Raw genomic sequence first — 26,307 nt, forward strand, 5'->3', positions numbered from 1 at the left:
AGAGAGGGAGACTTTTTACTAGAAATCTCTGATGCCATTTGTTTTTGTACTTGGGCATGTGTTCCCACTCCTCCCCAAAATCTATAATCAACACATAAATTTGTAAAAGCCTCCAAGCAAAGCTGTTTCCTAAGCACGGCCATGTCCCCACACACCTCCCCTGGGGCTGGATTAGAAGGATCAGGTTGTCTCCCTCCCCTGGGGTGGGCAGCTGGCACCGGGCTGAGGCTGACGCCTTCCTGCAGGGAGAACAGGACCGACCCATGGGCCCATCCGGGGCTCCCCGGGCATGGTTTCTAGACTCACTCTTGACTGAGGCTGGGGGGACGGAGATACAATACAGAAAGAACTGGAGGGAGAGCAAGGAGAAGGAGGGGGAGGAGGGGGAGAAAGGAGGGGGGAGGAGGAGCCCTGAGTGCCCGGGAGAAGAAAACAAGGACAGGCCTGGGCAAGAAGCTGCGGGAAATGCCAGCCCCCAACTCGCCAGAAGAAATGGCCATCAAGGAGCTTTCTTCGTAAGCAACAGAGCCTGGCAAACACCCCAACTGTCCACCAACTGCTGAATGAATGGAAACGTGGTAGATCCATACAACGGAAGGTTATTCAGCCGTAAAAAGGAGCGAAGCACCTACACGCACCTCGACGTGGGTGAACGTGGGACGATCACGCTGAGCGCAAGAGGCCAGACACCAAAGGCCACATCGTGTGGGATCCCGTGTACAGGAAACGTCCAGAGGAGGCAGACTGGCAGCAACGGAAGGCAGGTTAGTGCTGCCAGGGGCTGGGGCGGCGGGCAGGGGATGGACACGAGGAACAGAGTTCCCTTCTGGGTGACGAAAATGTCCTGGAACTCGACTGTGGTCACGGTTACACAACGTAGTGAATATACTAGAAACCACTGAATTGTACACTTTTAAAAAGGAGATGCTTATGGCATGCCAATATCTCAAATTTGGAAAAGAAAAAAGAAAACAAGAACAACAACAGAAACCATCTACTGATAAGAGGCGACTGTATGGATGGACCTGAATGAAGAATGTCCCGGTGAAGCCAGATGCACGTACCGCGTGGCCTTCCAGGAAATGTAGGATTCACATGAGATCTCCAGAAGAGGCGCATCCACAGAGACAGAAGTAGATCAGTGGTTGCCCAGGGGCTGGAGTGGGGGTCGGGGGTGGGGGGTGATACCGGGTCACTGCTTCATGAGTGTGGGGTTTCCTTTGGGGGGATGAAAATGTTCTGGAACTGGAGAGTCGTGAGTATCCTTAAAGCCACTGGCTTGTACGCTTTAAGGGGATGAGTTTTATGGTATGTGAATTATGTCTCAATAGAGCTGTTTAACATTTTAAGCAAGGTGGGGGCAGGGGGGAAAGAAACTGATCACGTGGCCCATCTCAACACCCCAACCTGACTCTTAATCCCAACCCATATACTCACTTGGGGCATCTCCTGTCAGCAGGGCCCCCAACCTCCCAAACCCACAGGTCTGATCAAGGACAGCAGAACCAAAACCCCCATCTCCAGTCCTGGTTATTTCCTGGGACTCCTACATGATGATGCAGTGTGCTCCCCATCCCACCCCACCCCACCCCTGCCACCCCGGGGCCATCCTGGGCTGCTTTCCTCTGCCCCCACTGCAGGGCAGAGGCACCGTGAGGGTGGGCACCAAGTTTTAGCCTCATAGTCTCCTCCGGCCCCGCCCCACCCCACCCCCAAGCCAAAAATGGGCAGGAAGACAGAGAAACCACAAAGGAATGTGAAACGTGCAGGGTTTGTAGCATTTCGTAAAGTGCAAAATGCTGATTTCGGAAGCAGAAATACCTTTAGACCTCAACAAAACAAAACACAGGAGCTTTTCATCTTCACAAAAAGTTACGGACACATCCAGGCAGAGGAAAGCAGCCTTGAGGGACAGGACCAGAGGAGACCCCCGTCTTTCCCCTACCCCTCACCATCCACCACCACCTGCTTTTTCAGGGTGTCTCTGGAGGGTTACAGGGTGATCAGACATAAGGTTTAGGTCTAGGATCAAGGAGGGTGGAGGAAACAATCACACTGCTCATAAGCAATTCTTTTTTTTTTTTTTTTTTTTTCCCCCACAGAGCTCCTGGGAAGGGTTTTCCCAGGTCCAGTTTTTTCCCCTCCCAGTGGCTCCCACCTCACCCCTCCAGTACAACACCCTGTTGCCTGCCCACTGGGCACAGAGGAAAACACTACCAAACAACTTTGACGTGTTCACTGGACACATTCTTAGCACCTACTGTGCCCCAGGCCCGGGGGACCCCTCTGTAAGGAATCATGCCATACCTTAGTAAACGAATGGCCCTATAATGTGGTATCAGCCACTGGTCAATGGCTAGGTGGAGATCCTAACACAAGATGAGGATGAGGATGCGGGGGGGAGGTTTCAATGTTCAAATAGGGTACTTGACGGGGGTGACACTGAAGCAGAAACTGGAATGAGGTAAGGAGAGAGCCACGCAGCTAGGCAGGGGGAAAGCGTCCCAGGCTGCGGGAACAGTGAGTGCAAAGGGCCTGAGGCATGAACGTGCTCGGTTGGCGCCATGGACAACTAGACCACTGCGTGGTGGCACAGGGCCTGAGTGATGATGTTACAGAGGTAGTGGGGGCGGGGAAGAGGCGCGGGAGGCCTGCGGATTTTGTTCTAGGTGTGCTAAGCTTCAGGACTGCCTTCACACCTTCGATGTGGCCCTCAAACTGGGGCTGGGACACGTGGGGCATGGAGGTGGTACTCTCAGGAGTCCAGAAGCTGCCCACATAGTTCAAGTGAAAGCTAATTCAGATGCCCCAACCTCCGGTATGGAGTCGTTCCCATCCAGACCACCGGCTATGCCAGTGTCTCTAAAAACACACCCACTGTGTGTTCCCCCCTGACGCCGTGTCATCCTCCTAGCCACACTGCGGGACTACATCTCCCAGCATCCCCTGGGGCTGGGGGTGGCCACCTGACAGAACTCTGGCCACCAGAAAGCAGGTGGAAGCAACACAGGCGTTTTCCAGGTCTGGCACATGACATTTCCCCCCATTCTTCTTCATCCCCGGTGCAGCCCACAAACTTAGGGGAGAGCAGAGCCCCAAGAGGGAAGGAGTCTGGTTTCTCAGTTCCTCCCAGACTAGAAACACCCTCACTGGTCTACATCACGCACAAGAAGAAAACCTTGAACATATTAAGCCGCTGCCAATAGAGTGCTTCTTTGTCACAGCAGCCGCGTGACCCCCAGCTAACTAACTCAGTCACATGCCACACGAAGGCTGCTCAACTTGGCAGCCTGCTCCAGTGAGGGATCTCTGGTTCCAGAAAGGGAAGAGAAGGGGGGGAAAACTCAGTCTCCGCACGCCTCAGGGCACAGGAGGTGTGCCCAACACAGAAAGGCCCACAGCACAGCATCAGGGCCACAGCCGGGTCCAGGGATTTAGTGTCCACCAAATCTCTCGGCCACGTTAAGTTTGTATTTTGATAAGAAATGCCAGCTTCACGATCAAGGCTCAGCTCACATCCCCAGCCTGATACCACACCAATGATGGGAGCCCCAGTTTATAAAGCTCCAGTACCAGACCCGAGGTCCTGGTCTACCCCGATGACCCTGCACAGTAACTCCCTTTATCCCACAAATGAGGAAAGCTGATACCCCGACAGCCAACCCGACAACAGGAACTGGGGATTACCACAGGCTTGCCCGGCAGGCGTTTAAATGCTCATTTTAGGGGCACCTGGGTGGCTCAGTGGTTGAGCACTTGCCTTCAGCTCAGGGCATGATCCCGGGGTCCTCAGAGCGAGTCCCACGTCGGACTCCTGCTTCTCCTCTGGAAGCTCCTCAGGAAGGAGCCTGCTTCTCCCTCTGCCTGTGTCTCTGCCTCTCTCTCTGTGTCTCTCACGAATAAATAAATAAAATCTTTAAAGAAAATTTAAAAAATCAAAAAAATAAATGCTCAATTTATACACGGGCCCCTGGAGGAACAGAAGCTCGGTGACAGCAAGGGCAGCGCCCCCATCAACATAGTGCCTGGCACACGGAAGGCATGTAGGGAATACCTGTTGAATAAGTGAACAAACAGTTCCCATTTTCCCTTTTTTCCAGATAAGGCAGTGAGGCTCAGAGAGGGCATGTCATGGACTTGAGGTCACCCAGCAAATTGCTCAGGGCACCAGGTTTCGGGTCAAATCCAACCCCCCAAGCATTCACCCTACCTACTCTGCCAACCTGTTCCTAATGCCCCTCACCGCCAACCCAGAGCTGGACCAGTACCAGCTAAAACCCTCAGGGCCTTTTCTCGACTGTTCTCAACCCCACCTCACCCCCAGCCCCAGTACACTTTCCTCCAGCTCATTCACACCCTCCCAAGTTCCTCTAAGCATTCATCCATTCAGCAATTAAGGACTAAGACGCATGCGCGCCAGGCCCTGTTCTAGAAACCACGGGAGGATGGCCATGAGCAAAACAAAGATCCCTGTTCACCCAAAGCTTACGCTTTTGACCAGGGTAAGGATGGAGACAGAAAAGAAGGATGATAGAAGGTATTGTACTAAGTATTTACAAATATTAACTCCCAGGTATTTAATTTCTATTAAAAAATGTAATGTGAAAAAAAAAATAAATAAATAAAAAAAATAAAAAATGTAATGTGTATCATAAATTATAAGTGTTAAAATAGAAATGCCATGTTACGGGGGCACCTGAGTGGCTCAGTCAATTAAGCATCTGCCTTTGGCTCAGGTCATGGGCCTGGGGTCCTAGGATCGAGTCCCATATCAGGCTCTCTGCTCAGAGCCTGCTTCTCCCTCTCCCTCTGCCTGCCACTCTGCCTGCCTGTGCTCTCTCTCCCTGTCAAATAAATAAATAAAATCTTTTTAATTTTTAATTTTTAATTTATTTATTTATGATAGTCACAGAGAGAGAGAGAGAGAGAGAGAGAGAGAGAGGCAGAGACACAGGCAGAGGGAGAAGCAAGCTCCATGCACCGGGAGCCTGACATGGGATTCGATCCCAGGTCTCCAGGATCACGCCCTGGGCCAAAGGCAGGCGCTAAACTGCTGCGCCACCCAGGGATCCCTAAATAAAATCTTTTTAAAAAAGAAAGAAAGAAATGCCATGTTACGTACAGAATTATTTATATTAAAAGCATTTACACATATTATAAAATATCGATACATAAAAAACTATTAAGAATGTAAAATAGATGGTATGTGAGAACTTAGCCTTGCTAAGTGCTGTGGAGGAAAAGCAGAGAGAGACGGGACAAGGGGTTTGTACAATTTTAAAGAGGGTGATAAAAGCAGGGGTGGGTAAGGAGGAGGGAGCCATAGAACAGGGAGACAAGCAAGTGCAAAGGCCCTGAGGTGGACAAGTCTGGACATGCTTCCTGACCTGAGGAAGCAGGCCAGGGTGGCTGAAGCAGAGTGAGCTAGGGTGAGGAGTTAGGGGAAGATGAGATTAGACTGTAAACCGAGAGAGCAGATTGTGTATAACAACAGCCAAAAGGTAGAAACAACCCAAGTGCCCATCAACGGAAGAATGGATGGACAAAATGTCCTCGATCCGTGCAATGGAGCACTACATCAGACTTAAAAAAGAATGAAATTCTGATCCAAGCTCCAATGTGGATGAACCTTGCAAACACTGGGCTGAGTGAAATAACCCAGACACAGAAGGACAAATATTGCAGGATTCCACTTTTATGAGGTGCCTACAACAGGCAAATTCATAGAGATAGAAAGTAGATCAGAGGCTGTGACCAGGAGCTGATGGGAGGGGGAATGGAGAGCTACTGTGTAATGGGTACAGTTTCTGTTTGGAATGATGAGAATATTCTGGAAACAGACAGGGGTGATAATCGCACACCACCATGAAGGTACTTAGTGTCACTGAATTTTGTATGCTTAAAAAAGGTGAAAATGGTAAATTTTACGTTGTGTGTATTTTGCCACAATTACAAAGCAGCTAACGCTGTACTCATGCTGTGTTGGATACTCCAGGCACTAAATGCTGTATATACGTTAATTCATTTGCTTGTCCAACAAGCCTTTAGAGAGGGACCTTCTAAATCAGGGCTGCCCAAGAGACATATGATGTGAGTCACATAGGTCATTTAAAATTTTCTAGCAAGGGACGCCTGGGTGGCTCAATGGTTGAGCATCTGCCTTTGGCCCAGGGTGTGATCCTGGAGACCTGGGATTGAGCCCACATGGGGCTCCCCACAGGGAGACTGCTTCTCCCTCTGCCTGTGTCTCTGCCTCTCTCTCTCTCTGTCTCCCATGAAAAAAATAAAAACTTAAAAAAAAAAAAAGGTGAAGGTGGTAGATTTTCTGTTACATGTTTACTAGAATAAAAAAATAAATAAATTTAAATTTAAAAGGAAAAGAGTAAGAGGAATAAAAGATGATGCCAAGGTATATAGCCTAGGCCACTGGGAGGAAGGCGATGCCACTGAGAGATGCTAACTGCCAGAGAGAGCAGGCTTGGTTTCGGTTTGGGGTTTGGTTCTGGTTTTGGGGCAGGGGCGGGGGAGAAGTAGGGAGCTCGGTGTTGGACACGGTATATCTGGGGTACCTAGCAGCAAGCTGGTGGGGAATTCTGCGGGGTGGTACAGTCTGGACACAATGTTCCAGAAGCCAAGAGGGAAAGGGAACAAATCCACACCCTGGCGTGCCCACCCTGAATCCCTCTTTCTGGCATTTATGGGACTTGGCCTCTGTCACCCAGACCCCACAGATCTGGCCTCCCAAGGAGCATCGACCACAAGGGCAGGCCCCCCCCCATGTGGCCCATCACCACCTTCCCGCTTCCTCCGTCATCAACAGCCACAGCCCGATACAGACTCCAGGCTCCGCGGCTTTCGGAGAACGGGTTTCCAGAAGCCTTACCGCCCACTCGCGCCGCCCACCCTGCTTCCTCGCCTGCAGACCCCGTCAAGGCTTGACACGGCTGCTCATTAGAATCGTCTAGCAACGAGCAAAGAACATAAGTAGTAAATATAATCCAGCAGAGTGCTGGAAGATGCCGAGCAGTGCGTGCACCGTGCCACCCATACACACAATTTTACAGGTGCCAATCCTTGCTTCCAAACCCTTGAGGTGAGATGTGTTCGAAATGCAGCTTTTCTGCAGCCTTTGCAGGTGGAGAGAGTATGCACCTATCTATCCTCGAACACCCTCAGCAGGCTCCAAGCGGGTGCCCCATAATCAAACGCCAATATTTCTGCAGCCAAATGTATGAATATTCACACGCAGCACGATAAAGACAGACTATAAATAGCCTGGTTTCAGGGGCGCCTGGGTAGCTCAGTGGTAGAGCATCTGCCTTCAGCTCAGGTCGTGATCCTGGGGTTGTGGGATCGAGTCCTGCGTCGGGCTCCCCACAGGGAGCCTGCTTGTCCCTCTGTCTATGTCTCTGCCTCTCTGTGTCTCTCATGAAAAAATAAATAAAATCTTAAAAACAACAACAACAACTCTAATTTCAGGTCAGGTCTCGTTGCACCCGAGTCACCATGGGTGAGCTGCCGTTAGCATCACCGAGGTGGATGGTGGTGTCTGGATGGTGCGCCTGGCTCACTGGCTGTCCCAAGTGGGGAAGAATCTTTGTGTGCTACACCTGGGGGGTCCCCAAAGGCCCAGGAGGAGGCAGGCAGCCCACAGGCTCTGGGTCAGACAACCTGGCTTCAAATCCCTGCTCTGCAATTCTCTGACCCTGAGCAACTGGCCTCATTTCTCTGGGGCATGAGTTCTAGGGCACAAGGAAGGATCTGGCTTGAATTACTGCTGGCAACAACACCAACCAGAGCAATAGGAAGAGCAGCTAAGCTTTACCAGGGCTTACTGTGCTCCTGGCGGGTACTGGGCTCTACGCTAACATCATCTCATTGACCAGGACCCTTGTGACACTCCTGGGAGACAGGCAGCTTCTACTTCCAGCCTCTTCTATTTTTTTGTTTGTTTGTTTGTTTGTTTGTGAGAGAATGAGCGGGGAGGGGCAGAGTCCCAAGCAGGCTCCATGCCCAGCACAGAGTCCAACAAGGGTCTCAATCTCACGACCCCGAGATCACAACCTGAGCTAACATCGAGAGTCAGATGCTCAATCGACTGAGCCACCCAGGCACCCCTACTTTTATTCTCTTTTAACAGAGATCTGGAGTAACCTGCCTGAGGGAGGAGGAAGCTGGGACCCCCAAGCCGAAGATTATCTGATGCAGTCCTTACACGCTGTCCAAAACTTGGATCAACCCCATCAGGTCGACTCGTTCTGACGCTAATGCCCTCTCATTACAAGAATAATCTAGTCGAATAACAACCCATGTGCTCTCTGCCTTCCTGTGAAATCCTCCCAAAGCCCCACGAGGGAGGTACTACTGTTTTACTCCTCAACGGCACCCCAATGTGCCCCCCACTGATGGGGGCCCCATGTGTGGGCTCCCCAGACCAATACAGTACGTCTCCTGATCCAGCTAGCTCTCCAAGCCACCCAGGATGTGCCAGACCTCCTCCACCACCTAGAATATCCTCTCGCCTCTCCTTTTTTGGTTCCTGTGAAAGCTTCTCCTTCCTTTGAGCTCAGAGGCAGCTCCAGAGCTGCCCTGGGACTCAAGGACTGAGAATCACAAAAGCAGCAGGACCCGGGCTGTTTCTCACCAGTGTCCCCAGGGCCTGGCATGGGCCTGGCACCGAGCAGCCACTCAATAAATCCTGGCTGCTGTCTGCAAGGGGTGAGAATGGTAAAGCCTTTCTGGAATGCAATTTGGCAGGGCTCATCCAAGTCTAAATGCACGCTTCCCTCTGCCTTAGCAATTCCTCTTCCAGGAATCTGGCCGGCAGAAACAGCCTAGCACAAGTGACTGAAGGTACAGATACAAAAATGTTAGGTCGGGTCACTCCTCAGCTCAAAAGCTTCCCATGGCTCCCACTGGACTGAGAATTGAAGCCCATACAGTAGTCAAAGGTACAGAATGAAAACTCCAGAGCAACAAAGAGGTAGAATGAATATATCAGCTAATAAGGCAGAGAAGATGGGATAGTAAAACACTCTTAATCCAAATGCGGCAGGAGAGGGGGAAAAAAAGGCAAGAGGAACTTAGGTGATAAACAGAAAACAAATGGCAAGATGGAAGATTTAAATCCAGTCATGCTGATAAGGACAGTAAACATAAATGGTCTAAATGGGGCCTGAGCACCCTCATGTGACTGCCGAGCACTTGACATGCAGCTATTCCCAACGAAGACGCACTGTCTGCAAAATACACACTGGATCTGAAAACCTTAGTGTGTGTGTTTGGGGTGGGAGGGATGGTATAACAGGTGCTGGCGAAGATGTGAAGAAATTAGGATGCTTGGGGCACCTGGCTGGCTCAGTTGGTAGAGCACACAATTTTTTTTTTTTTAAAGACTGCATTTATTTATCCATGAGAGCCACAGAGAGACAGGCAGAGACATAGGCAGAGGGAGAAGCAGGCTCCCTGCAGGGGACCTTGATGCGGAACTCGATTCCAGGACCCCAGGATCACAACCTGAGTCAAAGGCAGATGCTCAACAACTGAGCCACCCAGGTGCCCCAGAGCATGCAACTCTTGACGGCAGGGTCATGAGTTCAAATTTAAGCCCCACAGTGGCCATGGAGTCTCCTTTAAAAAAGAAAAGAAAAAAAGAAAGAAGAAAGAAAGAAACTGGAACCCTCTTACATTGCTGGTGTGAACGAGAAATGGTGTGGCCCACTGAAAATTAGCAGTTCTTCCAAAAGTTCAACACACAACTACCACACGACGCAGCAGTTCCATGCTCAGGTATTCACCCAAAAGAACCCAAAGCAGGGGCTCAGATGCATATCGACATTCACAGCAGCATTATTCACAATGGCCAACAGGTGGACACAACCCAAACGGCCAGCGACGGATGAAGGGGTGAACAAAATGAGGTGTATACAGACAACGGACTATCATTCAGCCTTAAAAAGGAAATAAACGCCAATCCAGGCTGTACAGCATGGATGAGCTTGAGGACGTTATACTGAGTGAAAGAAGCCAGACACAGAAGGATGAATAGCGTAAGACTGCACTTCTATGAGGTGCCCAGGGAAGGCGAATTCACGGGGAGAGAGCTCCAAGCGGGTGGGGGGAGAGGGCTATTTAATGGATAGAGTTGCTGTTTAGAATAAAGAACAAGCTCTGGAACGGATAGTGGTGATGGTCGCACAATGCTGCAGACAGGCTGGCCACTGAATGGTACGTACCCTTAAAAATAGTTAAAATGGGGGGTGCCTGGGTGGCTCCGTCAGTTAAGCGTCTGCCTTAGGCTCAGGCCATGATCCCAGGGTCGTGGGATTGAGTCCCACATTGGGCTCCCTGCTCAGAGGGAAGTCTGCTTCTCCCTCTGCCTCTGCCTGCCACTCTGCTCATGCTCTTTCCCTCAAATAAATTAACTCTTTAAAAAATAGTTAAAATGGTAAATTATACATTCTGTGTATTTTACCGCAATAAAAAGACTATAAATATCTCAATCATTTCTACATTGATCACATGTTGATATAACAGTATTTGGGATATAAGGTTATATAAAATATACTCCCTTTAGTTTTTTTTCTCCTGCTTCTCTTTACTATGGCTACTAGAAAAAGGAAAGTTTTTTTTAAGATTTTATTTATTTATTCATGAGAGAGAGAGGCAGAGACACAGGCAGAGGGAGAAGCAGGCTCCATGCAAGAAGCCTGATGTGGGACTCGACCCCAGCACTCTAGGATTAATCATGCCCTGAGCCAAAGGCCCAATCGCTGAGCCACCCAGACATCCCTAGAAAATTTTAAATAATATGTGAGGGGTGCCTGGTTGGCTCAGTCAGTTGAGCGTCCGACTCTTGATTTCAGCTCAGGTCATGATCTCAGGGTTGTGGGGTACAGCCCGGCGTCCGGCTCCACACTGGGCATGGAGTCTGCTTAGGATTCTCTTTCTGCCCTCCTCCCTGGCTCTCCCCATCCAATGCTCTCTCTAAATACATAAATAATTAAAATACAAAAAAAGTAACGTGTAAGCGGCTAGCATTTTATTTCTATTGGACAGTGTTGGTCTCGACATTCCAATCATCAGATAGAGACAGACTATAAGCTATCTGCAAGTGACATACTTTAAATGTAAAGACACATACAAGCTCATAGTGAAAACTGGAACTAAACTATAAAGCGTATCTGCAGAGTGAAGGTTAAATAGTTTAGGTAATGCTCTTTAGCTGCTAAAAGAATGGGGTTCCAGACTGAAGACATGGAATCAACTTTAGGACATTTGTTCAATTTAAAAAGTAAGACGTAGGGGAGCGAGGGGACAGACGAAACAGGTGATGGGGATTCAGAGGCACAGACTTACGCTTCTAAAATAAGCAAGTCACGGGGATGAAAAGTACGGCATAGGGAATATAGTGAATAATATTATAATAATTTTGTCTGGTAACTACACTTTAAGTATTCCGTAATGCATGGAGTATCGTCAACTCGCTATATGGCACTAACATATGTTGAAACTCCCATAATGTTGTATGCCGACCACACTTCAATTGGAAAAAAAAGATTTAGGTAAATAAACACATAAAAGTAAGGTGTTGGGGTGCCTGGATGGCTCAGTGGTTGAGTGCCTGCCTTCAGCTCAGGTCATGATGTCGTGATCCCAGGCCTCATCAGGCTCCCTGCTCAGTGGAGAGTCTGCTTCTCCCTCTCCCTCTACCCCTTCTCTGGCTTATGGTCTCTCTCCCAAATAAATAAAATCCTAAAAAAAAAATAATAATAAAAAATAAAAAAATAAAGAACCTAAAGAATGGATTCTGTGGAAGAGTCGACAGAGTACGTGTGATCAAAGGAAAAAGAAGTATATATGGAAAAGAGCAACTGAATGAACCCCAAACTCCTCAGAGTCCCTGTGGAGAGGGAAGGAATGGGAAGGCAGTGAAAAGACTGTCACAAGTTACTTACACACCTCTCTTCCTTGCATAATAATTCATACACACCCATCCTAAGATCCCCAACCCCAAAAGCCGAGAGTTAAGGGATCCTGTTTAGCCTTGGGGCCCCAAGTGTCCATCCCATTTGCAGGGCCCTAGAAGCAACTCAGACACCATTCAATATCCACTAGACACCAGACTCCTCAAACCCCGGGTCCCCCAGGAGCAGCACTGGCCTCATCTTACCAGAAATCAGTTCAGCGGGCACCTGGGTGGCTCAGTGGTTAAGTGTCTGCCTTTGGCTCAGGTTGTGATCCCAGGGTCCTGGGATTGAGTCCCACGTTGGGATCCCCACAGAGAGCCTGCTTCTCCTTCTACCTATGTCTCTGCCTCTCTATGTCTCTTGTGAATAAATAAAATCTTAAAAAAAATAATAAAAAATTAATTCAGGTTTGAGCAACCGTGGATCTCCCACACGGTGAGAGCTGCGTGCAGCAGTAGGTCCAGATGATGACAGCCAAGAGCAGAGGGAGTAACAGCGAGGAGCATTTACAAGGTGCTTAGGAGGCACTGGTCCCTTGACCCCACGTGAGCTCACTGGACTCCACGGAGGGTCCCATCAGCCAGGTATTTTAGATCTATGGCCCCATATCTATGATTCCCACCTCCAAAGGTCTCTGAAAACCCTCCCTTTCCTTTTTCCCTGACTCACTCAGGGGCACAGCCGCCCTGCAGGGACTGTCCTTAGGTGTCCCTCTCCATGTCAACAGCCGCCTGGCTGGGGGTGTTCCACTACCGGGTGTGGGCTCCCGCCTGGAATATTCTGTGTTTCGAAACACCTCCGATGCCTACCAGTGACTGCCCTAAATGCAGCCCTTCTGTTGGCGCGTGTGTCACCCAGCCTCCATCGGGAAGGCATCAGGCCCCTCTCCCTGAATGACAAGGGAAATTGAGTCTCAGAGAGCTGGTGGGGTGGGGGGTCTGGCTCCCAGTCCCATGGGGAGGGCTCCGGGCCAGCTGGGGCTCCGAGTCCTGACCCTCCGCCCCCCTCGCAGGTCTGGCTGACTCACATCAGCTCGCAAGCCAGCTCACAAACACATCCGCTGTCTGGAGGAAGCTGGGGCAGCCTCCTCGCTTATGGTAATGAAGACATAACAGAGGGTAAAAGGGAAAGAGGGGAGAGGGAGGGTGCCCCGCTGAGCCCCGGCCTCCCAGGGCTCAGGGCCTCCCGCGCTCAGTGGAGGCCCAAGCAGGATCTCAGGGCAAATGGGGTAAGGCGGAGGTGGAGGTGGGGGGTGGGGGTAGGGCAGCTTCCGGGACTGTGGGCTGGCTCCTGGGGGTGGTCAGGGAGGGGGGGCTGTAACCAGGAAGAAGCAAAGTTCACGGCCAAAGACCTGGACTGCTGGGGCCAGACCACCCGGGGGGAATCCCCACTCTGGCAGTTAGCAGCTGTGTGACTCTGGGCAAGTCACTTAACCACTCTGTGCCTTGGCTTTCTCATCTGTAAAATGGGGATGCTCCTCAGGTCCTTCTGTGCAATGAGTGAGTACTCATAAAGGGCCTAGGCCAGTGCCTGGGACAGTGCTGGCTGCTACTGCTGTTGCCACAGTCACAGCCTGTGAGAAGGTCAGAACTAGATCCACAACCCCCCTCCCCCGCCCTGAAGCCCTTGGCCCAATGCTGGGATGTGAAGCCCAGTGTGTGGTTCTCTGGGGAAAGGCCTGTGGCCTCCGAGCAGGTTCTCAAAAGGACCTAAAGCTCCTTCCCCTAAAATAACAGCAACCACATGCTCTTAAGACCTCGGCCCAAAAGAAACAAGAGGTGAGAGGTGACTCCTGCAGGCAGGACAGCTCACCCTCCCCCACCAGCTGGCAATACCACGGCCCCCACACTCCTCCCCAGGCCACCTTTCTTCTGGTCCCCAAGCAGTCCCCTCAAACTCCCTCCCAACTGCATAACATCTTTCATCTTTCATCGGCCTTCACACCCCGCTCCTCCTCACCTCCTGACCTATGAGAAAACTTCACTCCCGAGCCCCACCCAGTACCACCCACTCCTGCTTTTCTAGAATCTTCCTTCACTCCTTTCCTTTTCTCTCCTGAGACTCTAAGCCTGCTCAGCTCCTAAAAAACCAATCTGACGTGCTCATCTCATGAGCCACATAAAGGGGTCACCTGGCCCTCCCTGGCTCCATAAACCCTGACCACAGGCTTATTCTGAGTCGGGTCCTGGGGATGGGTCCCAACACGGAAACAAGGGCAGTGACGTGAAGGAAGTGGCAGAGGGTCGTCAAGGAATGCCTCCTGGAGGAGGGGGTATTTACGCAGAGGCCTGTTGGAGACGGGAAGAAGTTGGAGAAGATCACTGCAGGTAGAGGGCACAACAGGGGTAGGGAGATAGGAACAAGCCTGGGGTGCAGAGAAGGCAAGGTGTGAGGTCGGAGAAATCCAGGCCCCCACACTAGGGCTGGTGGGGTTTTGTCAGAAGAGGGGAGGGGCAGTCTTACCTGAGGGCACCAGGGAGCCAAAGAGTGTAGTAAGATTTTATTTTTGTTAAAGGTCTGGGTGCCAAGTGTGCTTGTCTTCCTGTCTTCCTATCTTCCTCCCTCCTTCCTTCCATCCATCCATCCATGACGCCAGGTTCCAGTCTGGCTCCTGCCAGACTCCTTCTCCTCCTCGCCACGTTCCAGTCTGGCTCCTGCCCCTACCTACTCTGATCTCAGGCCCAGGAAGCCCCCCTCGAGCCCATTTCAGCCGAGACCTTTCACGAAGCTGTCTCCCTTTGCCCCTGAGACGCTGACGGTGCCTGATCCTGACCCTCCTCCTCTCTTGGTTTGGTTTGGCCACGAAGTTCCACCTCCACACCTGGCCCACCCAGGCCGATTCTCGATTCTCAACTCTCTCCTGTCCTCTCCCTGAGGGACTGTCCCCATCCCTGGGACTGATCACTCAGTGTCACCAGCTCTCACTCGTGACCCCAACCTGGCTCACCCCTCTGCATCCCTCCACCATCCACCAGGATGTTAGAGCTTTACTCTCTGGGGTCTGTGCTCCCCAAACTATAGACGCTTCTATCCGCCTCACGAGGGGGCACCTGCATTTATCTAGTTGCTCACACTGATGACCTTTGCGCAAAGCATCCTGACATCTACCGGCCACCGCACTCTTTGCCAGGAACGGCCTTGAGCCTAAAGCCTGCACCCAGAAACCCCCTCCTCCAGGAAGCCTGGCCTGATGCCTCCTCCTGACCTCCACCAGCTCCGCAGGCACCCCTGAGATACGGATCTCACCTTGGAAGGAGGATGGGTGTGTTTCTGGTTTCCCTGCCTCCCCCGACCCTGAGAGCAGAGCTCTGAGGCCAGGCACACAGGAGGCCCACTGTGTGGGTCTGAGTTAGTTGGTGGCATTTAACTGGATTGAAACTTCTGCTCTGCCAGCAGCTACTGCGGGATCTTGGACAAGTCACTTCACTTCTTGCTACCTGCGTGACAGGGAGGTGGTGGCAGTCTTGGGAGGTGCGGGTCTAACTCTGGGGAGAATTTTAAGCAAACCACAATGATGGCCCTGGCTGGAGCACCACCATAGTGGGAGAAGGAATACATCTGATGGGCAAGTAGCAACAAGGGGGGGGGGGGGGGTCACCTAACAGCAGACTCAATGAGAAATTGAGATAACGTCTCCCTGCTTCTGAAAGGTCTAAACAAAACAACAGGAGTGTGGAAGAGGCATGTGCTTGGGAAAGGGCCAAGGGCTGGCCACAGTCCTGGATGGGCCCTAGGGCTCCGACCCCTGATGGAGCGTGTGGGGATCGCGGACTAGGCACTGGAGAGTCAGCAAAGGCAGGATAGACAATGTCCATGGAAGGAGAGTCTGGCACAGTGCGGCTGGAAGACCCACGGCTCCCTGTCCTGGGTGAGGGCCCACGACTCTGAGAGGTGGGCTTCCTGAGCAAACCGAGTGCTCAGGGCTGGGGCCCTGGGACGGGCATCTGTCACAAACACCTCTGGTGATTTAGAAGCAGGTGAGTCACCGAGAATCAGAATAGAGTTTTCAAACATGGGCTCAGTACTTCCCTTTCTCCACCCCTGCGACATGCCCACCATTCAGCTGGACAGTCAATCAACAAACATTGGGGAGCTGAGAACATGGGACACAACATTTCTCTCCTGCTGCAATTAGACCCTAGTGAGAAAGCTAGGCCTGAAGAGCTCACGGGAGACCTACTATATCCCAAATGGGGCCCCAGGGGGTTAGTCAGTGCACTGGGAGGGTGTCCCCTAGACTAGGGTGCTGGGGGCCCAGGGAAGGCTAGCCAGGGGAGCAGTGTTCAGAGGCTGAGGCTTCACTGAGGAGGAGGGTCTCTCTCTGCTGAGAGAAAGGAGGTAACCGCCCCCTCCATGGAGTCCTGCTCACTGAGAGAAAGGAAGGCCTTCCCAATGCCCACAGCTTGATAGAATCTCAAAATACTGCTGCTGAGCAGAGATGCTCAACTCAAAGGACCACACGCCACAGCCTGTGACATTTGCGAAGAGGCCGTGGGGCTCCACCTCAACTGGCAAGGAGGACTAGCACCCGAGCAGGTGCTGGCCAGGGAGGGGAACAAGGGGACTGCGTGGCCGTGAAGTGAACCTTCTGGATCTTGACAGGGGCGTGGGTCACACAGGCCACCACCAGGATGCACCAGGGTGCAAACGCTTCAACTCTGCATTTTCTCATGTGTAAGTTATCCTTCCATGACAGGATGGGGGTGAGCGGGGGAACCCTAGCTATATATGCACAGAACTTTCTGTGGACACAGAAAGGAGGCCACTGGGCACATTCTGGGGAGAAGTAAGGCCAGTACAGCAAGAGCTTGGCAGGAGAGAGAAAAGAGCTAAGAACCCCCTTCACTCAGGGTGGGGGGGGGGAGGCAGGGGGAGAGGTGATCAGTGTTCAAGGATGGGAAGAGACAGGAGCTGTGGGGATCCACCTGCCCAGCACGGCACGTGGACAAGAGGCAGCACCCATCCTCTGGGAAGGGGTTTCCAGGAAGCTACAACCTGCAGGTGCCCTGGGGGGGACAGGCCACTCTACCTCTAGGTTGCAAAGCTCTCGCGGCTCCCTCCAGAGTCCCAGGGGTCATTAACGAGGTTCCGGCAGCCACAGACCACAGACAGACATTCCCCTGGTGCTCTGCTTCCAAGGCTACCAGGCCGGGGCCCAGGGGACACAGGCTGGGAAGGAGGGGTGTCACCTAAAAGTCAGCAGGCCCCCTCCGGCCCCTCTGAATACAAGCACTTCAAAAGGGAAGTAGAGAGGAATGGAGTGGTCCAGAGGAGGGGACAGAGACACCGAGCCTGGCTGGGGCTCCACAGACACTTCCCTCGGACCCTCTGAGCCCTCGAAAGAGCCTCTGGTCACACACAGTCCAAGCACACAAGGGATAATTAACAACAGCGACAACAATGACTGCCACCTGCTGCCCAGCGCTTACTCTGAGCCAGGCCATCGTAAAACACTTTTCCACACAGGACTCACAGAACTGATGCAAAGGCTCTCAGAAGCAAAGTTTCTTATCATTCCTGCGTGCCTGGTTCTCCAGCCCGGGTTTAGAGAAGGGAAGTAACTTGCCCCAAGTCACAAGGTTAGAAGGGCAGGCGACCCGGTGACCCTCACCACCAGTTCATCCTGTCCATCACCCTGCCACTGGCCCAACTTCTCTGACTCGCCTTTTCCAGGGACAGCTTCTGCACAGAACAGCAGAACCTAGGCCCACGCTGTACATATCCAGGGGCAAATCTCAAATCTGTGTAATGGGAAACCACCCCCAGGTCCCAAGGCCTGGGATGGCCCAGACAGGGACGTCACCAACATCCCAAAGAAGGGAACACAGAGGAAAGACAACCGTCACCTCGGTTTCCCCAACCTATGAAATAGCTTCATGTTTCCTCCCTCACAGGACAGGACAGACCCTGGAGGTAGTGAAACAGATTCTGGACCCCAGTAATAACAACACCAGTAATAACATAATTGAAATGATATAACGTCTGGAATTTGCTTAAAAGTCTCTAGCAGAAGAGAACCAAAAAAAGAAAAAAAAAATAAAAAAGTGCAGAGTAGGGGACGGGGTAAAGACAAAAAAGGATCAGCAGAAATCTGCTGAAGCTGGTGATGGGCACACTGGGGTTGACTATGCTATTCTCTCAACTCTTGATGTCGGTGCTTTAAAATCTCCATAATCGGGGCGCCTAGGTGGCTCAGTCAGTGGGGCGTCCGACTCTATTTTCAGCTCAGGTCATGATCTCAGAGTCATGGGATTGAGCCTGCACCAGGGTCTGCAGTTAGTGAGGAGTCTGCTTGAGAATTTTTTTTAAGATTTTTTTTTTTAAGATTTTATTTATTTATTCAAGAGAGACACAGAAAGAGAAAGGCAGAGACACAGGCAGAGGGAGAAGCAGGCTCCCTGCAGGGAGCCCAACATAGGACTTGATCCCGGGTCTCCAGGATCACGCCCTTGGCCAAAGGCGGTGCTAAACCGCTGAGCCACCCAGGCTGCCCTTTTTTAAAGATTTTATTTCCTTATTTCACAGAGAGAGAGAGAGAGAGAGAGCGTGAGCACAAGTAAGGGGAGCGGCAGAGGGAGAGGGAGAAGCAGGCTCCCTACTGAGCAGAGAGCCCAATCCAGGGCTCTCAATCCCAGGACCCTGAGATCAGGACCTGAGCCAAAGGTGGGCGCTTGACCAACGGGGTCACCCAGGCGCCCCCTTCTCCTTGAGAGTCTCTCTCCCTTCTGCCCCTTCCTCCTTGCCTCATGCTCGCTCCCACACACTTGCTCTTAAATAAATAAATAAATAAACAAACAAACCTTTAAAATGCCAGTATTGACTGCCCACGGTTTTAGGGCACGGCAGTACAGACAGACTTGGGTTATCTGATCCCAGGGAGGCTTTGCTACTTCCCTTAATCACCATCACCATCACATTTTTTTAACATAGGCTCCATGCCCAGTGTGGAACTCGAACTCACGACCCAGAGATCCAGAGTCACACACAGACCAGCTGAGCCAGCCAGGCGCCCCACTGCTAACATTTCTGGAGCACTTGCCATGTGCCTGCCAGGCATCGTGTTCAGCACTGAACATCTGTGAGATGCCGGAGGTGGGTCTCCACCAGAACACATTTGTGTTCTGTCAGTTGGGGAAACTGAGGAACAGAGCAGGGAAGCCCTGTCGGTTCCCAGGGCCACACCACCACGCCTCACGCCACAGCAGCCTGCTATGTGCCCTCTGCTGCCCTGCGGCTTCCTATGCCAACTGCTTCCCATGTGCCTTTGGAGAAGACAAGGAAGACCTTTCAGAGTGCAGAAGTCAGCATGGGTCTCATGGCAGGACAGTGATCACAGTGAATATGACGACATCAGTTACCAGTTCCCAAGAGCCTACTGGATGCCCAGCAAGGGAGAGCACTGCCCCATTCATCCTCACAGCCGACCCTACGAGCAAGGCACTGTAGGCCCATTTCCCAGATAAGAAAACTGAGCCCTGGAAGCAGGATCATCTGGCCTGGCTCATGCTATAATGAAGCGGAAAAGCAAGCAATCCCTCCCACCCTTGCCAATTAGGGTTCACAGCCAAGAATCTGGCGGGTCCTGGCCCCAGGAGAAAGAACCAAGCCAAAGAAGGACTGCTAACAGCGCCAATGACTGACAGGGCTACCCACGCACTGTATGGGTGTTATGTGATCCTCATGACCTTCCAAAAGTTGGTACTGAGATGAACCCATTTAGGAGAGGGGAAAACGGAGGCCCAGAACCAGCAAGCCCTTTGCCTGCAGCTGTCTGACCAGCAAGAGGTGGAGCCAGGATTCCAACCCACAGACAGATGGCTTCCAGAGCTCGTGCCCTTGACCTCTGTACCAAGTGGCAAGCACGCAATGCCAGCCACAGGCAGAAAGGGAGACGCCAGGAGGTCACAAGAGGCCAAGACACCAGAGCAGGAGAGGAATGACTTTTTCCAAGTGCAGCTGCAAAGGTACCTCGGAAGAGCAATTACACGACAAATCGCAGACTCTGCATCCAGGGATCCCACGTCCAGGAGCATATCCTGCAGGCACACCCAATTCCCCATAAGACACGAGGGCTCTGAATCTGTCACATGTGCCTGTACCACTTAGGAGGAAAAAAAAAAAAAAAGACCAAAAAAAAAAAAAAAAGACAGGAAGAAGTTGCTTCCTCCTTGGAGCCTTCACAGACCACCCAGACAGAACCTCTCAAATCCCACAGCAGCTAGCCCAGCCCCGGAGCCAACACTCGCCTCCAGCCTCCTCCTGGACCGGGTCCCGGGCACACAGTAGGCCCTCAGGAAGTTTCACTGGCAACAAGGGAACAAAAGCGCTCTCTCCCGCCTCTCCTGCCAACAGATCCCACACCACCACGAATACACAAACTCTAACACAAAACTCATTGTCACCAAACTCGAAATGTCTTAGAAAACTCTCTCCCCGTTGAGGGATCTTGCATGTCAACCGAGACACAAAGGCTTCAGTCGATGGGGACAAGACTCAAATGGTGGGACTCCAGGCAGGGGAGGACTGGAAGGAATGAGGAGGAAATCCTTGGGGACCATGCAACCGAACATTTCCCATGTGTCTCTCCGGTGTGAAGTGTTCCTACGCCGGGGAGCCAAGTTCACATTCAAAGCAGGAGGGGGACAAAACTCAGATATGATGGGGGGGTGTGGGGGAGATCAGCAGAGAGCAACTCATTCTGATGGGGGCAGGGGTGGGGGAGCAGTTTACATACATCACTGCTGTAGTTCAGGGAACTTGTTTCCATCCAGACGGTGCCTGGCAGGGGGAAGACCCAAAAGAGACCAGAGCAAGATAACGATGCCCCCTGACGCCCCGCGACGCTTCTCCCCAGCTGGGCAGGCCAGGGCAAAAGGCAGCCCCTCACTGCTTTCCAAGCCCAGGCCCGCTGGAAAGGAATGCCATGTTTTCCTGTTTCCAATTAACTCCCCCCCAACCCCCACCCCCAGCAGCCCTCTGCATTCTTGAGACCAGGAGTCAAGACAGCCACAGGGGAGAGCTGGGAGTGCGGGCGCGGGAACTCCACTGGCGGTGGCCAGGCCTGGGGCACCACCCCCGCAGGCCCCCACACCAGGATCCTCCTACCAGGCCTCAGTGCTTGGCGCCCACCCCTTCTATAGCTCATAGGGGGTGGGAAGGGAAGACCCCACGATCCCCAGGGCAGGCTAGGGAAGGCCCCAGAGGCCTCTGGGAAGGAAGTCAGCAGGGACGGGGGGTGGGGCACAGGCCTGGCCCTCTTGGGCCTTACTCATGCTTCTCCACTCAAAAAAAAAAAAAAAAAAAAAAAAAAATCAGTTCCTATTTTCAGGAAACACTCAGGCTTGAGAGACCTGTTATGCTCTCCACAGCCCCTCTCCCATCCTGGCCCGAAGGAATTATTATGACTTATGCCTCTATCATCTCAGGAAGGAAGATATTTGCACCTCGAGGACAGGACAGTAGATAAGGGACACAGGCTCACTCAAAACGTCATCCTCCGAGCCCTGCTTGCCAAGAAGGGAAGCCCTCTCCCACTTTCTCGCACCCTCTGCAGTCTGGGTTGGAATCCCCTCCCAGCCGCGGAATAGGCTTTCCCCAGGCTCAGTTTTCTCATCTGTAAAATGGCAAGATCACCCAAGTGACCCCGCGCTGCACCCCCCCCCCTCATGTTTATTCAACACCAATCTGTGCTGAAGGGGAAGGGGCCAAGTTCATAGGGCTGGCGGGGTCAGGGGAGCCTCAATGATCTCCCACTAATTGATAGTTGGCCCTCACCCACCTGCCCCAGGGACTGCCTCCAAGCCTTTTGCTGCTCGCCCTTAAATGCCCAGCACCCAACATTCCTCCCCACCCCCTACAGGCATGCCGTAGCCGGCTGCTGCCGAATGACAAAAATAACACGTTTGGATAATACTTTCACCCATCTCAAGGTCAGTTAAGGGAACTATAATTATCGCCACCTGCAGATGAAGAAACTGAGGACTTAGGGACTTAAGTGACCTGCCTCAGGCTACGGAGTGGGGTAGGGAGTCTGACGCCAGCCAAGGGGAGAATGGACAAGAAGGTTCTATGCCAGCCGCATCGGGGTGCCCGGGAGGGTGGCAGGGTGGAGTGACCACGAAGGTCCCCAACAGCCCGGCTTCCCTCCCGGCAGGGCTAAGTAGCCAAAAGTCGGGCCAAGTCCCAGCTCAGATGGAGGGGGACAAGGAGGATGGTGGGGCCAGCTCCCTGGGGGCCCCCAGGCCCCCAGCCGGCCAGGCCTGCAGCACCCCTTCCCAACCCACACACCTCCAAGTCACAGTTCTTCCTGGCAAATGCTCTTCACTCCAGCCATGGGTGAAATGATTCTGCTCTCAGCTGTTTCCAGGTGTCCACCTCTTCCCAAAACCAGCATAGGGGGGTAGGGTGGGGGACGATGACGGACGACAATGGACAATGGGGGACACAACAATAGCTCCTTCCGGGTACTATTATATTTGAGACCCAAGTCAACTGAAATTAACAGGCCAAAGTGTCAAAGAAGGGTGCAGAAGAACTTTTAACAGTTTTGAGCTGAGTTGGAGAAACCGGAAATGGCTGCAAGTAGGCGCTGTGTGACCCTGGGCAAGTGGCTTAACCTCTCTGAGCCTCCATGAGCCTGTCTGCAAAATGGGATTAAGAAGGGTCCCTACTCCCTACTGGGGTGGTGACCAGTGTGTAGCAGAAGCCAATCCATAATGCTCCCGGGGCAGAGAGATGTTATTCCTGGCTGCTAGGAGTGGGAGAGCCCTGAGGGAGGGTGGGGTGGGTAAACAGGCCCCAGAAGTCGCACCAGGCATCAGCACAAGGGAAGAGGATGCTTCCTGAACCGTCCAACTCCCCTGCCATCCCACCACCGCACAGGTCAGAGCCCACTGGGCCCCTGACCCCCACACGGGAGGCAAAAGCACAGAGAGCACGCCAGGCAGAAAGGAGGTGTCGCTGGGTACATCCCCAGATGGTTATTATTCCACTGGAGGGCCGTGTGACAAAAGGGGCTGATTGTCCGGACACGAGGCTGGCCACGGACTGCAGCCCACAGCCAGGGAACACCAGAGGGCTGGGACCTGTCACCCCCGCCTCCCGGGGCGAGCTGACACAGCGGCCTCTGACCCCACCTCCCAGGAAGTTCAGCTGCTCAGAACCACAAAGCAAAACAAAGGGGCGCGGAGAGGAAGGAGCCTCGGGCACCCTCCAATCACCGCGGCCCCCGAGCCCCGAGCCCCGAGCCCCGAGCCCGGAGCCGCCCGAGCAGGAGCCCTGGCGCGGCTTCCCCGCCCGGTTCTCCGCCGGCCGCGCACCCAGGCCTGGGCAGCCCCGGGTCCCTTGTCTCCCGGCGGCCGCCCGTGACAGGAGCCGGGGAAGCAGCCGAGGGGCAGCCAGGGATGGGAAAACCAGATGGCTGCATCCCTCCTCCCTCCTCCTCCATCCCTCCCTCCGGGTGCCCGCGGGCCAGGCCGCCCTCCGCGGGGGCCCCGGGAGGCCGCGGGGCCCGGCTCGGCCGGGCTCACCCCGGGGAAGGGTTGCCTTTGTCTAAAGGTCACCACCCGAGCGCGGTGCCCGGGCTGGGCCTGGTGCCTCCCGTCCCCAGGCCGAGGGGGTGGAGATGGGGGGCCGCCCCAAATCTCGGGAGGTGACAGGGGTAAGGCTCCCCTCCCACCCCTCCCCCTCCCCGTAACGGCCCCCTCCGGGGCCAGCCAGCCCGCGGGGGAGGGGGGTCCACTCCCTTCGTCGCTGCGGGTGGGGGACCAAGTCAACTCCTTTCATTGTTTAGGGGAGGTGGGGAGGGGGAGACCCAGTGGCCTCCTTCCGCATCCATCCCTCCCCAGCCTGCCGGAGGCCCCGTTTCTCCCCGGCACCCCCGGCAGGGGTTTGGGGAGGGGGCGCTGGGGAGATGAAGGCTCGCCACCTCCGGCCGGGAGAGTACCATCCGCTGCCCCGTTGCCCTCTCGTTCTCCGAAAGGCGGGGAGCAGGGGGAGGGGAAGGGGGCCCCCCGGGCCGGGGGAGGGGGTCTCCCCGCCCCTCCCCCCGTGGAACGTTAGGTCTCGTTTTTCCGCCGCTCCATTGTATCCCCGGCAGCCGGCGGGAGGGCCGAGGAGGCACCGGGCGCCGGGTTTGGGCAGGGGAGCCGGAGGGGGGGGTCCCCGCAGGATCGGGGCGGCGGTGATGGTGGGAGAGACGCGGGGGGTTGGGGGGGGCTGCCGGGGGTGGTGGGCGCCGAGCAAAAAAAGAGGCAGCGGGCGCTGCGCCCCGGTTGGGGGGCTGAGTGTGTGAGTGTCGGGGGGGTGGGTTCGGCCCCGGCTCCGGCTCCCCCCACACACACCCTCGCCGCCAACCCCCACTCCCCCCTCGCTTTTGCGCCCTGTCACAGCCCCGACTCGCAGGTAGAGAGAGTTAAGAGATTTAAAGAGAAATTGCTACATTGTGAGAAACTCACCCTGATGTTTGAGCAGCCGTCGGCGCGGGGTCTCCGAGACGGCCCCGCACGGGCTGCAAAGGGAGGACCCAGAAGGGGCCGACCGGCCGGGCCGGTCAGCGCACTGCCTGATCGCATGGCGGCCGCCCGGCAGCCTCCGCCAGGCCCCTGCCGCCGCCCCGCGCCGCGGCCCGGGCGCCCCGGACCCGCGCGCGCTCCGGGGAGGACCCCTCGGGTTTGGGGGAAAAAAAAAATTAATTAAATGCAAAAGGAAAAAAAAAAAAAAAAAAACCTTGCAGGTTTTGTGTCCGCCCCCCCTTCCTCCTCCTCCTCCTCCTCCTCCTCTTCCCTCCGCCCTCGCCGGGGGACGGGCTAGGGGGAGGCCCCGCCCCGCGCTCCGCGCACCAGCCCCGGCTCCGGACGCCGAGCGGCGGGCCCGCGAGCGAATGGGAGGCCGCGCACGCCCCGGGAGGGCGCCTTCCGCGCCAGCGCCGCCCCCTCCCCAGCCCCAGTCCCGGGGGTTCGGGGTCGCGCCTTCCTGGGCTCCGGTGGAGTCGGCCGTCTGCCTCGGACGGTGCTCCGGGTTCGGGGGGGGCGGGAGGCGAAAGGGATCCGCGCTCCCAGACCCCGGACGCCCTGGCCGCGGGGGAAGGGGCGTCGTGCGCCCTGGACGCGCGCGCCCGACGCGGGGGACCAGTCGCCGGGCGGGAGGAAGCGCCCAGGGCGGGCGCCAAAGGTTCGAAAAGGTAGCGGGAGGAGAGGATAACGAAGGGGGCGCCTCGCAGGTGGAACCCCGAAGGAGCCCGAGAGTGGGAGCGAAAAGGGTGGAAGGCGGCGGGGAGGGGGGGTTTGGGGGTGACCGGCCGGGACCCCGGGCGTGGCTTGATCACTCACCCCCAGGCGGTCCTTGCCGACCTGCGACGGCCCCGGGAAGGGCTCCGGGAACGCGGGCTCCGACCTGAGAGCCTCCTCGAAGCCTCAAGGCCCGCGCTGATGGGATTCCCAGAAGCCCCAGGACGTCTCGGTGGTGCCGGGTCCGTTTCCGCCCCCACCAGCCCGTGAACGCCTTGCGGGCGGGACACTTGGATTCCCGCGTTCCTTCAGGGAAGGCATGGTGGGCGCCTGCGGCGTGTCCTGTGCGGCGCTGGGGACCCCGATGGCCCGGACCGGCCTGCCCTTACAGGGTGCACGGGCCAGGGGGACCTCCATTCTGGTCTTTCATTACCTTCTGGCTGCCCAGTGCCCTATAAAGGCTCCACGCATAGGAAGCTCCTTAATAAATGTGTGTTGAATGAATTAGTGATTCAGACGTGTGTTTTAAGCCTTAGTACTTATCCTAGTAGTTTGGCGGTACTGGTCGTGTTAAGAGATCAGCGAGGTTAAGGGCCCTGACTCAAACCGGTGAGCCCTGGTGCACATCCTGCCTTTGCCGCGTCCTTGCCGTGTGACCTTGAGCAAATCTCTTCACCTGTCTGTGCCTCCATTTCCTCATCTCTATAATAGATCTCACTTCATAAGGTCATTGGGACCAAAGAAGCTCTCCTGGAGAACTGCACCTGATGGGAAGTGCCACATCAGTGCTGACCGTCATCGATTATTATATAAAAAGTAAACTTTTATCAATTTCAGAAGTGAACACACGGGTTGCCCCAAACAAGACAGTGGTGGTCATCCACAACTCCCTGGAGGTATGGGACCCTTCCAAGAATGGCAATATACAGCTTTAGATTTTTTTTTAAGATATTATTTATTTATTCATGACAGACACACACAAAGAGAGAGGCAGAGACATAGGCAGAGGGAGAAGCAGGCTCCCTGCAGGGAGCCGGATGCGGGACTCAATCTCAGGACCCCAGGGTCACCACCTGAGCCAAAGGTAGACACTCAACCACTGGGCTACCCAG

The 26,307-nt window shown here is 54.2% G+C and overlaps 1 protein-coding gene across 2 annotated transcripts in view; it reads right to left on the minus strand.

Moving 5' to 3' along the window:
• The window catches only part of BICRA (BRD4 interacting chromatin remodeling complex associated protein), an 83,263-nt gene extending 57,835 nt beyond the window's left edge, over window positions 1-25,428 (minus strand). Inside the window, exon 1 of one of the 2 annotated variants that reach the window (XM_072773392.1) lies at window positions 25,298-25,428. The gene's annotated coding sequence lies outside the window, so the exon portion shown is untranslated. Of the gene's footprint in view, window positions 1-24,424; window positions 24,596-25,297 lie in introns of those variants that run through there. The other variant, XM_072773383.1, reaches the window with a different exon arrangement.
• Between the last annotated feature and the right edge of the window lie 879 nt (window positions 25,429-26,307).

Source organism: Canis lupus, chromosome 1 (assembly GCF_048164855.1).
Source record: "Canis lupus baileyi chromosome 1, mCanLup2.hap1, whole genome shotgun sequence".
In the NCBI taxonomy this organism is placed as follows: Eukaryota; Metazoa; Chordata; class Mammalia; order Carnivora; family Canidae; genus Canis; species Canis lupus.